Below are 17,257 nucleotides of genomic sequence, written 5' to 3' on the forward strand. Positions count from 1 at the left end.
GACAGCAGGAACCGTCATACGTGTGTGACTGACAGCAGGAACCGTCATACGTATGCGACTGACAGCAGGAACCGTCATACGTGTGTGACTGACAGCAGGAACCGTCATACGTGTGTGACTGACAGCAGGAACCGTCATACGTGTGTGACTGACAGCAGAAACCGTCATACGTGTGTGACTGACCTGAGCAGGAACCGTCATACGTGTGTGACTGACCTGAGCAGGAACCGTCATACGTGTGCGACTGACCTGAGCAGGAACCGTCATACGTGTGTGACTGACAGCAGGAACCGTCATACGTGTGTGACTGACAGCAGGAACCATCATACGTGTGCGACTGACAGCAGGAACCGTCATACGTATGCGACTGACAGCAGGAACCGTCATACGTGTGTGACTGACAGCAGGAACCGTCATACGTGTGTGACTGACAGCAGGAACCGTCATACGTGTGTGACTGACAGCAGAAACCGTCATACGTGTGTGACTGACCTGAGCAGGAACCGTCATACGTGTGTGACTGACCTGAGCAGGAACCGTCATACGTGTGCGACTGACCTGAGCAGGAACCGTCATACGTGTGTGACTGACAGCAGGAACCGTCATACGTGTGTGACTGACAGCAGGAACCGTCATACGTGTGTGACTGACAGCAAGAACCGTCATTCGTGTGCGACTGACCTGAGCAGGAACCGTCATACGTGTGTGACTGACAGCAGAAACCGTCATACGTGTGCGACTGACCTGAGCAGGAACCGTCATACGTGTGCGACTGACCTGAGCAGGAACCGTCATACGTGTGTGACTGACAGCAGGAACCGTCATACGTGTGCGACTGAGAGCAGAAACCGTCATACGTGTGCGACTGACCTGAGCAGGAACCGTCATACGTGTGTGACTGACAGCAGGAACCGTCATACGTGTGCGACTGACAGCAGAAACCGTCATACGTGTGCGACTGACCTGAGCAGGAACCGTCATACGTGTGTGACTGACAGCAGGAACCGTCATACGTGTGTGACTGACAGCAGGAACCGTCATACGTGTGTGACTGACAGCAGAAACCGTCATACGTGTGTGACTGACAGCAGGAACCGTCATACGTGTGTGACTGACAGCAGGAACCGTCATACGTGTGCGACTGACAGCAGGAACCGTCATACGTGTGTGACTGACTGCAGGAACCGTCATACGTGTGTGACTGACAGCAGAAACCGTCATACGTGTGTGACTGACAGCAGGAACCGTCATACGTGTGTGACTGACAGCAGGAACCGTCATACGTATGCGACTGACAGCAGGAACCGTCATACGTGTGTGACTGACAGCAGGAACCGTCATACGTGTGTGACTGACAGCAGGAACCGTCATACGTGTGTGACTGACAGCAGAAACCGTCATACGTGTGTGACTGACCTGAGCAGGAACCGTCATACGTGTGTGACTGACCTGAGCAGGAACCGTCATACGTGTGCGACTGACCTGAGCAGGAACCGTCATACGTATGTGACTGACAGCAGGAACCGTCATACGTGTGTGACTGACAGCAGGAACCATCATACGTGTGCGACTGACAGCAGGAACCGTCATACGTATGCGACTGACAGCAGGAACCGTCATACGTGTGTGACTGACAGCAGGAACCGTCATACGTGTGTGACTGACAGCAGGAACCGTCATACGTGTGTGACTGACAGCAGAAACCGTCATACGTGTGTGACTGACCTGAGCAGGAACCGTCATACGTGTGTGACTGACCTGAGCAGGAACCGTCATACGTGTGCGACTGACCTGAGCAGGAACCGTCATACGTGTGTGACTGACAGCAGGAACCGTCATACGTGTGTGACTGACAGCAGGAACCGTCATACGTGTGTGACTGACAGCAGGAACCGTCATTCGTGTGCGACTGACCTGAGCAGGAACCGTCATACGTGTGCGACTGACAGCAGGAACCGTCATACGTGTGTGACTGACCTGAGCAGGACCCGTCATACGTGTGTGACTGACAGCAGGAACCGTCATACGTGTGTGACTGACCTGAGCAGGAACCGTCATACGTGTGTGACTGACAGCAGGAACCGTCATACGTGTGTGACTGACAGCAGGAACCGTCATACGTGTGCGACTGACAGCAGGAACCGTCATACGTGTGTGACTGACCTGAGCAGGAACCGTCATACGTGTGTGACTGACAGCAGGAACCGTCATACGTGTGTGACTGACAGCAGGAACCGTCATACGTGTGTGACTGACAGCAGGAACCGTCATACGTGTGTGACTGACAGCAGAAACCGTCATACGTGTGCGACTGACCTGAGCAGGAACCGTCATACGTGTGTGACTGACAGCAGGAACCGTCATACGTGTGTGACTGACAGCAGGAACCGTCATACGTGTGTGACTGACAGCAGAAACCGTCATACGTGTGCGACTGACCTGAGCAGGAACCGTCATACGTGTGCGACTGACCTGAGCAGGAACCGTCATACGTGTGCGACTGACCTGAGCAGGAACCGTCATTCGTGTGCGACTGACCTGAGCAGGAACCGTCTTTCTTTCTTTCTTTCTTTATTGTATTTATATAGCACAATTTATTGCAACTACAGTTGCACCAATGTGCTTTCCAGCAATAGCAAATAAAAACATAAAAAGTAAAATACATAGACATCACACATACATATACAACATAGGACAACAACAGAGGATTTAGTCTCAACGCCCAGAGGGATTAAACGCCTGAGTTAATAGGTGGGTTTTCAGTAATGATTTAAAACTGGAAATAGTCTGAGCCAATCTAATGTGAACTGGTAACAGATTCCAAAGTTTCGGGGCAGCGATCGAGAAAGCACGATCCCCCCTATGTTTAAATCTGGATCTAGGGATCGTTAAAAGTGACTGATCAGAGGACCGTAGGGATCTATTTGATGAATAACGTTTCACTAAAGGATCAAAGTATGCGGGTGCCATACCATTTAAGGATTTAAAAACAAACATTAAAAGTTTATATTCTATACGGAAACGAATCGGCAACCATTGGAGAGAGTACAAAATTGGAGTAATGTGCTCACGCTTTTTTGTACCTGTCAGTAGCCTAGCGGCCGCATTTTGGACTGTCTGCAAACGCGCCAACGCTGTCTGGCTAACTCCTGTGTAGAGGGTGTTACAGTAATCGAGTCGTGAAAAAATAAAAGCATGAATCACTTTCTCAAGGTCATTAAAAGAAAGCATGCTCTTTACCTTGGATAGAAGTCTAAGATTAAAAAAGCAAGATTTAACTACATTATTTATTTGCTTATCGAATTTGAGGTCTTTATCAAATAGAACGCCTAAGTTCTTCACAAGGGACTTATTGTATATAGCTAAAGGACCAAGATTGTAGCTTAGAGAAACTGTTTTTTCATTTAGTCCAAATAAAATTATTTCTGTCTTATTATCATTTAGTTTCAGATAATTTAAAGCCATCCAGCTTTTCACGTCATTTAGACAGTCCAAAAGCAGATTTAAAGCATTCTTGTTGAATGGCAAATAAATCTGCGTGTCGTCGGCATAACAGTGAAACGAGACACCATGTTTATTGAAAATAGAACCCAAAGGGAGCATATATATCAAAAACAAAAGAGGAGCAAGAATGGACCCCTGTGGTACTCCACAGGTAAGTGGAGCTAACGTTGACAAACATTCGCCAAGTTTAACTGCAAAACTACGATTTGTTAGATAGGACTTAAACCACTGAAGGGCCATTCCTCGCACTCCAACATGGTGTTCCAAACGAGAGACCAAGATGTTATGATCCACTGTATCAAATGCTGCACTAAGATCTAATAACACCAAAATTGTTGAGGATCCTGAATCAGCACTTAATAGGATATCATTATGAACCTTTAAAAGAGCCGTTTCTGTGCTGTGTTTTTCCCTGAATCCAGATTGAAACGCTTCAAACATAGAATTCTTCTTTAAAAAAGATTGTAATTGACTAAAAACTACCTTCTCTAAAACCTTTGACAGAAATGGTAATTTTGAAATTGGTCTAAAATTTGATAAATCTGTCGGATCCAAGTTCGATTTTTTAATTAAAGTTTGCACTATAGCGTGTTTTAGATATGTTGGCACGGAGCCCGTAGCCAGACAGCAATTTATTAGGATCAAAATACTAGGACCAATGACATTAAAAATCTGTTTAAAAATATGGGTCGGAATAACATCTTGAGGACTAGAAGAAGGCTTCAAATGTTTGACTATCTTCGCCAGGGTCAAAATAGACACAGGCTCAAACCGATAAAAAACAGCAGAGACAGTCGCCGGCGGAATTGAAGGATCATAAACAGAGGGCTGAATAGAAGATCTAATACGAGCAATCTTATCCATAAAATGTATGCGAAAGGTTTCACAGGTTTGTACAGAGACAACAATACCATCTGAGGCTGGAGGATGAATCACAGCATTCAATGTGCTAAATAAAACTCTAGAGTTATGGAGATTTTTTTCAATAAGATCAGAAAAATATTTGTCCCGCACAATTTTAACCATTTCCTATAAAGTCGTGAAGAACTTGAAGCTTATTTTTATTCCATTTTCGCTCTGCGCGTCTACACAACCGACGAAGAGCACGAGTGGCATCATTTAACCATGGTTCTAATTTTGGTTTAATACGTCTAGGCTTCATAGGTGCAATAGAATCTAAAATATTGAGTCAGTCGCACACCGTCATACGTGTGCGACTGACCTGAGCAGGAACCGTCATACGTGTGCGACTGACCTGAGCAGGAACCGTCATACGTGTGTGACTGACAGCAGGAACCGTCATACGTGTGTGACTGACCTGAGCAGGAACCGTCATACGTGTTTGACTGACCTGAGCAGGAACCGTCATAAGTGTGTGACTGACAGCAGGAACCGTCATACGTGTGTGACTGACAGCAGGAACCGTCATACGTGTGCGACTGACAGCAGAAACCGTCATATGTGTGTGACTGACCTGAGCAGGAACCGTCATACGTGTGCGACTGACCTGAGCAGGAACCGTCATACGTGTGTGACTGACAGCAGGAACCGTCATACGTGTGTGACTGACAGCAGAAACCGTCATATGTGTGTGACTGACCTGAGCAGGAACCGTCATACGTGTGCGACTGACCTGAGCAGGAACCGTCATACGTGTGTGACTGACAGCAGGAATCGTCATACGTGTGTGACTGACAGCAGGAACCGTCATACGTGTGTGACTGACCTGAGCAGGAACCGTCATACGTGTTTGACTGACCTGAGCAGGAACCGTCATACGTGTGTGACTGACAGCAGGAACCGTCATACGTGTGTGACTGACCTGAGCAGGAACCGTCATATGTGTGTGACTGACCTGAGCAGGAACCGTCATACGTGTGCGACTGACAGCAGAAACCGTCATACGTGTGTGACTGACCTGAGCAGGAACCGTCATACGTGTGCGACTGACAGCAGGAACCATCATACGTGTGTGACTGACAGCAGAAACCGTCATACGTGTGTGACTGACCTGAGCAGGAACCGTCATATGTGTGTGACTGACCTGAGCAGGAACCGTCATACGTGTGCGACTGACAGCAGGAACCGTCATACGTGTGCGACTGACAGCAGGAACCGTCATACGTGTGCGACTGACAGCAGGAACCGTCATACATGTGTGACTGACAGCAGGAACCGTCATACGTGTGTGACTGACCTGAGCAGGAACCGTCATACGTGTGTGACTGACCTGAGCAGGAACCGTCATACGTGTGTGACTGACAGCAGGAACCGTCATACGTGTGTGACTGACAGCAGGAACCGTCATACGTGTGTGACTGACAGCAGGAACCATCATACGTGTGTGACTGACAGCAGGAACCGTCATACGTGTGTGACTGACAGCAGGAACCATCATACGTGTGCGACTGACAGCAGAAACCGTCATACGTGTGTGACTGACAGCAGGAACCGTCATACGTGTGTGACTGACAGCAGGAACCGTCATACGTGTGTGACTGACAGCAGGAACCGTCATACGTGTTTGACTGACAGCAGGAACCATCATACGTGTGCGACTGACAGCAGGAACCGTCATACGTGTGTGACTGACCTGAGCAGGAACCGTCATACGTGTGTGACTGACAGCAGGAACCGTCATACGTGTGTGACTGACAGCAGGAACCGTCATACGTCTGTGACTGACAGCAGGAACCGTCATACGTGTGTGACTGACAGCAGGAACCGTCATACGTGTGTGACTGACCTGAGCAGGAACCGTCATACGTGTGCGACTGACCTGAGCAGGAACCGTCATACGTGTGCGACTGACAGCAGGAACCGTCATACGTGTGCGACTGACAGCAGGAACCGTCATACGTGTGTGACTGACCTAAGCAGGAACCGTCATACGTGTGTGACTGACAGCAGGAACCGTCATTCGTGTGCGACTGACCTGAGCAGGAACCGTCATACGTGTGCGACTGACAGCAGGAACCGTCATACGTGTGCGACTGACCTGAGCAGGACCCGTCATACGTGTGCGAGTGACCTGAGCAGGAACCGTCATACGTGTGCGACTGACAGCAGGAACCGTCATACGTGTGCGACTGACCTGAGCAGGAACCGTCATACGTGTGTGACTGACAGCAGGAACCGTCATACGTGTGTGACTGACCTGAGCAGGAACCGTCATACGTGTGCGACTGACCTGAGCAGGAACCGTCATACGTGTGCGACTGACAGCAGGAACCGTCATACGTGTGCGACTGACAGCAGGAACCGTCATACGTGTGTGACTGACCTAAGCAGGAACCGTCATACATGTGTGACTGACAGCAGGAACCGTCATTCGTGTGCGACTGACCTGAGCAGGAACCGTCATACGTGTGCGACTGACAGCAGGAACCGTCATACGTGTGCGACTGACCTGAGCAGGACCCGTCATACGTGTGCGAGTGACCTGAGCAGGAACCGTCATACGTGTGCGACTGACAGCAGGAACCGTCATACGTGTGCGACTGACCTGAGCAGGAACCGTCATACGTGTGTGACTGACAGCAGGAACCGTCCTACGTGTGCGACTGACAGCAGAAACAGTCATACGTGTGCGACTGACCTGAGCAGGAACCGTCATACGTGTGTGACTGACAGCAGGAACCGTCATACGTGTGTGACTGACAGCAGGAACCGTCATACGTGTGTGACTGACAGCAGAAACCGTCATACGTGTGTGACTGACAGCAGGAACCGTCATACGTGTGCGACTGACAGCAGGAACCGTCATAAGTGTGAGACTGACTGCAGGAACCGTCATACGTGTGTGACTGACAGCAGGAACCGTCATACGTGTGTGACTGACAGCAGGAACCGTCATACGTGTGTGACTGACAGCAGAAACCGTCATACGTGTGTGACTGACAGCAGGAACCGTCATACGTGTGTGACTGACAGCAGGAACCGTCATACGTATGCGACTGACAGCAGGAACCGTCATACGTGTGTGACTGACAGCAGGAACCGTCATACGTGTGTGACTGACAGCAGGAACCGTCATACGTGTGTGACTGACAGCAGGAACCGTCATACGTGTGTGACTGACAGCAGGAACCGTCATTCGTGTGCGACTGACCTGAGCAGGAACCGTCATACGTGTGTGACTGACAGCAGGAACCGTCATACGTGTGCGACTGACCTGAGCAGGAACCGTCATACGTGTGTGACTGACCTGAGCAGGAACCGTCATACGTGTGTGACTGACAGCAGGAACCGTCATACGTGTGCGACTGACCTGAGCAGGAACCGTCATACGTGTGTGACTGACCTGAGCAGGAACCGTCATACGTGTGCGACTGACCTGAGCAGGAACCGTCATACGTGTGTGAGTGACAGCAGGAACCGTCATACGTGTGTGACTGACAGCAGGAACCGTCATACGTGTGTGACTGACAGCAGGAACCGTCATACGTGTGTGACTGACAGCAGGAACCGTCATTCGTGTGCGACTGACCTGAGCAGGAACCGTCATACGTGTGCGACTGACAGCAGAAACCGTCATACGTGTGTGACTGACCTGAGCAGGAACCGTCATACATGTGTGACTGACAGCAGGAACCGTCATACGTGTGTGACTGACAGCAGGAACCGTCATACGTGTGTGACTGACAGCAGGAACTGTCATACGTGTGTGACTGACAGCAGGAACCGTCATACGTGTGTGACTGACAGCAGAAACCGTCATACGTGTGTGACTGACAGCAGGAACCGTCATTCGTGTGCGACTGACCTAAGCAGGAACCGTCATACGTGTGCGACTGACAGCAGGAACCGGCATACGTGTGCGACTGACCTGAGCAGGACCCGTCATACGTGTGCGACTGACCTGAGCAGGAACCGTCATACGTGTGCGACTGACAGCAGGAACCGTCATACGTGTGCGACTGACCTGAGCAGGAACCGTCATACGTGTGTGACTGACAGCAGGAACCGTCATACGTGTGCGACTGACAGCAGAAACAGTCATACGTGTGCGACTAACCTGAGCAGGAACCGTCATACGTGTGTGACTGACAGCAGGAACCGTCATACGTGTGCGACTGACAGCAGAAACCGTCATACGTGTGCGACTGACCTGAGCAGGAACCGTCATACGTGTGTGACTGACAGCAGGAACCGTCATACGTGTGTGACTGACAGCAGGAACCGTCATACGTGTGTGACTGACAGCAGAAACCGTCATAAGTGTGTGACTGACAGCAGGAACCGTCATACGTGTGCGACTGACAGCAGGAACCGTCATACGTGTGTGACTGACTGCAGGAACCGTCATACGTGTGTGACTGACCTGAGCAGGAACCGTCATACGTGTGCGACTGACCTGAGCAGGAACCGTCATACGTGTGTGACTGACAGCAGGAACCGTCATACGTGTGCGACTGACCTGAGCAGGAACCGTCATACGTGTGTGACTGACCTGAGCAGGAACCGTCATACCTGTGTGACTGACAGCAGGAACCGTCATACGTGTGTGACTGACCTGAGCAGGAACCGTCATACGTGTGCGACTGACCTGAGCAGGAACCGTCATACGTGTGTGACTGACAGCAGGAACCGTCATACGTGTTTGATGACGATTACCGATTATCATTCCAGATAGATTCTCCCCACTCAGTGAAACACCCACTGTGAATCTTGCTGAATGTGCCCTAGTTATTGGTGATTCGATCACACGGAACGTGAAAATAGAGACACCAGCCACCATAGTCACATGTTTGCCGGGAGCTGCCTGACATCAAAACAAATTTAAAAGTGCTGGCTAATGCTAATCGTAAATTCTCTAAGATTATTATTCACGTCGGCACTAATGATGTTCGACTTCGCCAATCAGAGATCACTAAAATTAACGTTAAAGAGGTGTGTGAACTTGCAAGTACGGTGTCAGACACTGTAATTTGCTCTGTAATTTGGCCTAGCATACAAATAACACATTTTAGACTTCTATAATGTGTTTTAGGCTGTTTAGATCAGCCGGAACTGGGAAAACTCCCCACAAATCCTGATGTACTTGTTACATCATAAGAAGGATGGCGTCTACTCTAATATTAGTCTCTCTGTTTATCCGAGATTTACTGCAGTCCGCTGGATCCAGGCCGTATCCAGATCTGATGCAGGACCTGCGCCTAGACAAGATGACATCACAGTCATGAAGTGTCAAACAGTCCCTTCCCTGTTTACTGAAGTCAGCCGGATCCCGGCCGTATCCAGATCAGATGGTGGACCTGCACCTGGACCCATCCATGACGCATCCCTGAAGTGCCAGCATCATCAGCCCTGTGAAGGCTTCATCGACACGACAGCCATCTGCACTGATCTTCAACAAATTTGTCTCCATACCGGCGTGACTCCGATCTTCAACCAGATGGAACTGGATAACATTCTGATTGTTCCAAACCAATCTGACCTCTGACCTGTAATGCTCCTGAATCATAATCACACAAGTCAAGTCAAGTCAAGTCAAATATATTTATATAGCGCTTTTCACAATACAGATTGTATCAAAGCTGCTTCACAGTATCAATCAAAACAACTTAACAGTGTTTGTTTATTACTGAACAACGACATCCAAGTTTGGTAGAGCTGATCAGTGGTATGATGGGTCATTTAATTTGAATATCCCCAACTGAGCAAGCCAAAGGCAACAGTGGCAAGGAACCAAAAACCTCCTTCAAGTGACCCGATGGTGTCCTAAAACTCCATCAGATGACCCAATGGAGAAAAAAAAACCTTGGGAGAACCCAGGCTCAGTCGGGGCCAGTTCTCCTCTGGCGTTTATGAAGTAGAGGCCGAATTTACAGTAACTGTAAGATAAAAAAATTATATGAATGCCTGGCTAAATAGATGCGTCTTTAGTCTAGTTTTAAACTGGGAGAACGAGTCTGAGCAACGAACAATATCAGGTGCTGGTTTGAATGGACTTAAGGATTTTTAAAGGCCTAAGTGCATAAGGACTCTGCTGTATAAGCTAATATGCTGGATTGAGCTCAGTCTAGAACTGTTAATGTGAACTGCATGTTCAATTAATTCTGAAACTGGTGGTTTGCCCCCCAAATTAGTTGAAAAGACATGAACTGAATTTAAACGAACTGAATATCTTTTTTTAATTAACTGATTTCTTTTTGTTGAAAGGTTTTGTCATGCATAAAGAGCCCCTGAATTGGGAATTGAGTATTTTAATTTCTGGGATATTTTTCTTATAAATTTGTATTACTTTGTATTAACTGTGCATTTGTGAATCATTAATGCTTTGCCCTCACTGAATGGTATTTTGCTCAAAACTCAAATTCAACTGTTTCTGTCTGAAGTGCAGCGTGTACGGATCTCACACCAATGCTTCATACTGAGCAGATCTGAGTTGTGTTCTCCGACCGGATTCATCCCGCAGTAATAAACACACTGCAGCCGCTCCGAATCTCTGGAGCATCTAAAAATGGAGGGACAGCATTTCTCTGGCAAATCTAAAATGTAATTTGATCTGTAAATGACTGACTGAGCAGATCCAGATGACATGGGGACATTTGTGGTAATGAACCGAGAACCAAATGTTCATCACCAACAAAACACACTACTTTTATTTGAGTGTGTGTGTGTGTGTGTGTGTGTGTGTGAATTTGTGATTTATAAGATACATGGACAAAACATGACATCAACCCCAAGAAGAGAGAGCACATCAACAGAAAAGGATGTCAAACATATTCGACATCAAAGCCGATGACTCCGAGTTCAAGGGTTGGAATCAAAGGTGCCAGTCAAAGTGACGATGATGATGTGATGAATAAAACATCTCTGTCTGTCTGTAGGAGCTGTAGATATCACTAGCTGTTAGCTCACGTTTTCTCTATGATTTCGACTGTGAGAATATCCTTTCAGGAGATCAGAGAGAGTAAAGTAGTGTGTGTGTTTGGCGTGCTGTCCGAGGGGAGGCTCTGAGCTCTGTTTTCGGCCCGAGCCCAGAGTATTTCTGGTTAGGAAAGTAACCAGGCGAGTGTGAGGAGACGGGGTGGTGGAGTGATGCTGAAAACTGTCGAGGAACATTGGTCAGTCATGACAGAAATGACAGTTACTAGACTGATTGGGTAGACATGTTGATGTTGATGTTGACTGCTGGTTGGAATGACGTGATGAACCAAACTTTGTTAACAAAACTTCAGTTCTGTTCTTTATTTAAAGGATTGGGAAAGATGGAGGAAAAGTGAAAATCAGAGGTAACACACAACGCTCCCCTGCTATGATCTCTCGATCACAGGGATCATCCTGATATGTGCCTCACCTGAACGTTTGAAGAATTCGAATGGTAATTTTGGTCTTTGTCTTTGCAGGTAAAGCTCTGACAGTGCGTCTGTAACTCGACATTACCAAGGACACGTCCATGGCGTCCCTCTGACAACGAAGAACAGGACTTTCAATCCGGTTTTGGCTTCCCAATGTTGAGTGATGGCTTGGCATTTCCGCGAGGGCATTTTCACATCTCTTCCTTCACATGTCGAACTGCTCTGTGCTTTGCTTCTCATTCTTTAACACACACTGATGGGAGATTCCCCAATAACAGCACATTCTGACTGTCGTCTGACATTTAACCATCGAGATCAGCGAGGGTTCTGCGTTCAGCATTATGGGATGGTCTTAATAGAAGATGGTTTTTCACACAACAGGTCATGTCCTCATTTAGACGGTCAGTTTGACATTGTCTTTATCAGGCATCTTTCACTCTTAGATTCATCTGTTAATATTGGATGTGTTGGGTTGATCATTTGTTTAAAATTGATCTTTTATTTCCTAATTATGTCCTTGGAAAGATATCTGGAGAACATTCATTTTGCCCATCTATACTAGATCTACTAAAAGTGGCCTGTGAAAAGTGAAATCTACTCAATTCTACTCATCTACTCAATTCACACACCCACACGCACACACACACACGCACACAGACGCACACCACTCTCACACACACACGCACACACACACACACACACACACACACACACACACACACACACACACACACACACACACACACACACACACACACACACACACACACACACACACACACACACACACACACACACACATCTTCCCAAATCTTCAGTTAATATATCGAGCTGCTCTCTGAGGAACATCATCGCTCTTCACGAGAGAAACAGACTCCCAGTGGAAAATGAGCAGTGTGTGAGAGAGAAATAGACAGAAAGAAAGAAAGAAAGAAAGAAAGAAAGAAAGAAAGAAAGAAAGAAAGAAAGAAAGAAAGAAAGAAAGAAAGAAAGAAAGAAAGAAAGAAAGAAAGAAAGAAAGTCAGGTAAAGGTGGGAGTCAGAGGGGTTCAAAAGAGTCAGCAAATCTGTGTGACATATCTAATGATAACCCAACCTGATGTAGAATGTTACGTCCCCCAGCTCCGCTGTGTGTTTCTACATGTGTGTTTGAGTGTTTGAGTTTCCCTTGCTCTTAATTACAGATGAGCCACACCTGAGCGCAGCCGTATACTTGAGCTACAAAAGCTGTCCGGAACCACACGTGAGGGCGCACACAGAGCCTGAGAACGGAGTCGATGCACTGCCGTGCTGTCTGTCGTTAGAGCTTTTGCAGTCCACCCCGGGAATCAAAAGCGTTCCGCCTTTGTAACTCTGTCTTTAATTGTGAACTTACCCGGTATTTGATAACCGACCTACTTAATAAACATACCCCTATTTTTGACACGAGCTGGCCTGTGTGTGTCTCTCCTTTATGTTAAGGGTGGTGTCCGTCCGCCCGTAACATATTGGGGGCTCGTCCGGGATTTATTGTTTGATTAAGTCGGACTTTAGTGTTTAGTGTGAATTGCGGAACTTTTGAAAGGCTACAACATTTTGGTGAGTATTCTGGTGCGCAATTATGATTGTCTGTTCATTTGTTTAGTCGACTGTTTATTTTATTTTTGGTGGATATCTCAGGAGGGGGCTCGGTGGGAAGCCTCGAGCTGAGTACACCACTGAAGATTGCGTAGATATTTAGGATTTTTTTTTTTGCGTTTTGTACATAGTTAGTTAGAGAAGCTGGACAGCATTTTTGCCTATCAGAATACTCTTTAGTTTAGTTGTATAGCTTGTGTTATATATTGTGGCATATCGCCTATTTGAGTGAGCGCTGGTACTTTGATTGTGCTAGCATTTTTGTCAAATTCGTGGGTGGACATTAAAAATTCGTGGTCGTTTGTAGCCTATATTTTGCTTTTGTTTGACCACTTAGATATTCGCTACTTTGTAGCTTTGTCGCAGTTAAAGGTTTTCTGCGAGGTTTTCTTTTTTCTTTTTTCTTTTGTGCGCGTTTTAAAGCGTCTTTGCGCAGTAGAATGGCAACAGAGGAATCATTCGTTAAAGATCCCTCTATTGAATTATTTTTGAAATTTTCAAAGGAGCAATTGTTAAATTTGGCTACAACTTATGAAGAACGAAGACTTATGTCAAAACGAAGACGTTTTGACGCATAACGTTGGCAGAGAACGTTTTCGCTTAAAAGTTAATCCCTCTGTGACCTCTGATATAGACACGAAAAAAAGTGCAATAAAACAAGAGGATAGACACTGTTTTTATTGTAAAAAACCTGGGCATATCATCGCAGACTGTGTAATATAAAAAAAAAAACAATCCACGAAGCCAATGGGTCTCGTTAACTCTTCTCCGAAGGTTTCACCTGTCCTCCATGCTGAGTTAAAATCAGAGAAAACCCAGTCCATGTACGAGCCCTTTCTGACGAGTGGGACCGTATCTGTGTCTGGCGGGGAAGCTGTCGCTGTGCGCATCTTGCGGGATACGGGCGCTGCGCAGTCTTTCCTCCTCCGTGGTTTGCTGCCGTTGTCTGAGAAGACTGCAACAGGTAGTAGTGTCCTGGTTCGAGGAATCGAGATGGGTTTTCTCGATGTTCCCTTGTATTACGTGCATCTTGATTCAGATTTGGTGTGTGGTGACGTGGTTGTTGGCGTTCAAGACTTTTTGCCAGTCCCCGGTGTCACGTTTCTCATTGGCAACGACCTAGCCGGTGGAAATGTGTGGTGCCGTGGTGATGTTCCCCCCGAGGTTGTGTCTGTGCCGCTCAGTCAAGAGTGTCCCGATGAGTGCGCACAAAAATTCCCAGAGGTTTTTCCCGCCAGTGTTGTCACTAGGTCGCAGACTCGAAGGATGAGGGATGCAGTACCTCCTCTTGACGTCGACCTAAGTGACAGTTTCGTTGCTCACCCTGCGGAGTGTGAGAGGCTCCTGGAACCCACTTCCACTCCGTACCGCAGTAGTCCTGTACATGTGAGGAACAGTGGAAAAACAATAGAACCAGATACATCGTTGTCTTTAGAGAAACTTATTAGTACTCAACTAAAAGACCCTACTCTTGTTTCATGTTATAATGCAATTCAATCTGTTTCAGACCGTGCCAGCGAAAGTTCAGTTTTTTTTTTTTCGAGACGGATTACTTATGCGGAGGTGGACGCCTCACAAAAGTAACGAATGGGGTGATATTGAGCAAATCGTTATGCCGACTGAAAATAGACGTGCAATCCTGAGTATCGCGCATGATGGTGTTTCTGGTCATTTAGGTGTGACTAAAACATTCAACCGCGTTCTTCCTCACTTTTTCTGGCCGGGGCTGAAGCGTGATGTGCGGCAGTATTGTAAGACGTGCCATGTCTGCCAGGTTACTGGTAAACCAAATCAGATAATTCCACCTGCACCGTTGTACCCAATACCTGCCGTGGGTGAGCCTTTTGAGAAAATAATCATTGACTGTGTTGGTCCTCTTCCACGATCGAAAAGTGGATATCAGTATCTATTAACAATCATGTGTACTGCTACTCGCTTCCCAGAGGCGGTGCCTCTGAGGAAAATCACTGCTAGAATTGTGTCCAGGGCTCTATTAAAATTCTTTGCTTTTGTGGGGCTACCGAAAATCGTTCAAACGGACCAAGGAACAAATTTTACTTCGCGTGTCTTCCAGGGTGGGAATTATGTAATTTTAGGGGCAAGGCCATTTGGCCTCCACCTTTTCTTTTTTTTTAGGGGCACCAAGGCCATATGACAGGGCACAAAGGCCATTGAGTACAATTCGATGGTTTTCCCATTCAGATTGATACCATAACATCCTAATTTGGAATAAGACACAGATTATGACTTTTTAAAATAAAAAATATTTTTTTTACCTTCTGTGATCTGATTTGGCTTCAGATAAAAAAAAATCAGACAGAAAATATAATATTTTATGTATAATCAGGAAATTAAATTTCACGAATTTAATGAAAACAGTTCAGGGGTGAAAAGGGTGAGAAGGATATTACCTCTCTAGGGGGGTCCGGGGGGCATGCTCCCCGTAAGAATTTTTTAATATATTCCATATTTTAAAGCATCAATCTGATGAATTTTTAGATGCATTTTTTTGCATACCAGCGCAGTTAAAAAAAAAAAATCAAATAGAATTTCTATAACTGTGTTGAACTGATAATCACTCATTTGTGTGTTAAACACAATCTACTTAATACAGACAACTTCATTATAAAGAAAAACAACAAATAAAAAAAATATGATCATAACCAATCATGACAAAAATTATATTATAAACTAGATTAGTGGATAACTCAGCAGTAGAATTTAGTCTAGAAAAATCACAAGTGTACAATAATTTTATCAAATCTGAACATTTAGTTAAAAAAAACATTATTTACTGGGGAACAAATAAGAGACAATAAGTGTAGCCCTAAATCTGGTAAAACGTTACACATTGCTCTTTGTATTGTTGTAAAATACATGAATGAAAAACAAGATAAAAATCAGAAAGATCAATTATTTTATATATAGTCTAGGGCCTAGGGCAGGGATCACCAACCCTGCTCCTGGAGGGCTACTGTCCTGCAGACTTCAGATCCAACCCTGTTCCAACACACATGCATGTAATTATCAAGTAACCCTGAACAGCTTGATTAGCTGGTCCAGGTGTGTTTGATTGGGGTTGGAACTAAAATCTGCAGGACAGTAGCTCTCCAGGAGCAGGGTTGGTGACCCCTGGCCTAGGGGCTACTATAAAATTAAGACATTTTTTTAAATGTATATCACAGCTGTTTAATGAGGCAGCAACATATGATAGATAGGACAGAACAAAAAAGGCTATTAAGAATCTTTCATTGCGCAAAAGTATTATATGATTATGAAAGGATCCAACACAGTGCGACACAAAGCGCTTATGCGCATCCCGAGCGCAGAATGATGAGCTTGAAACAACACAGTCACAGCGCGCAGCGCGTCGAGTCCGCATTGAAAAGTTCAAAGCACAAAGACATATCGATATCGATGCGTAGTGTATTATACAGTATCTATCTATGCACTAGTTTATTGAGCCTTTTCTTTTAAGAGTTTTAAATTTCAGTTACTGTGCGCGTGAAGAACAATTATAGTGCTCCAGTGTTGTGATCTAACAGACACACTATAGAAAGTAACATGATTAAGTTACAGCAATACAGTCCAGCAAGATAGTCATTTTATGCGAAACCATAGAGCTTTATCTACAGATCAAGTATAATAATTTTAACATTGAATCATCTTGGAGAGGGTTATCTGTAACCGAACGCGACGCGCTGTTTGATGCTGAATGGAGAATGACTGACAGTCGCAGCGGAGGGAAAAGTTTTCGTGAACTTGAATTTAATGACTTAAATTTCTATCTCACATCATAGGCTACTATAGTATGGCTTCATATAGTATACC

General features: G+C 46.0%; 1 long non-coding RNA gene across 1 annotated transcript in view; it reads right to left on the reverse strand.

Annotated features, from left to right (window-relative positions):
• The window catches only part of LOC130077778 (uncharacterized), a 58,090-nt gene extending 47,692 nt beyond the window's left edge, over nucleotides 1–10,398 (reverse strand). The window contains exon 1 of the long non-coding RNA XR_008805829.1: nucleotides 10,267–10,398. This is a non-coding gene — a long non-coding RNA (uncharacterized LOC130077778). The remainder of the gene's footprint in view (nucleotides 1–10,266) is intronic.
• Between the last annotated feature and the right edge of the window lie 6,859 nt (nucleotides 10,399–17,257).

The sequence above is a fragment of the Rhinichthys klamathensis genome, unplaced genomic scaffold, assembly GCF_029890125.1.
Source record: "Rhinichthys klamathensis goyatoka isolate OS25496 unplaced genomic scaffold, OSU_Roscu_1.1 h1tg000780l_1, whole genome shotgun sequence".
NCBI classification, from domain to species: domain Eukaryota; kingdom Metazoa; phylum Chordata; class Actinopteri; order Cypriniformes; family Leuciscidae; genus Rhinichthys; species Rhinichthys klamathensis.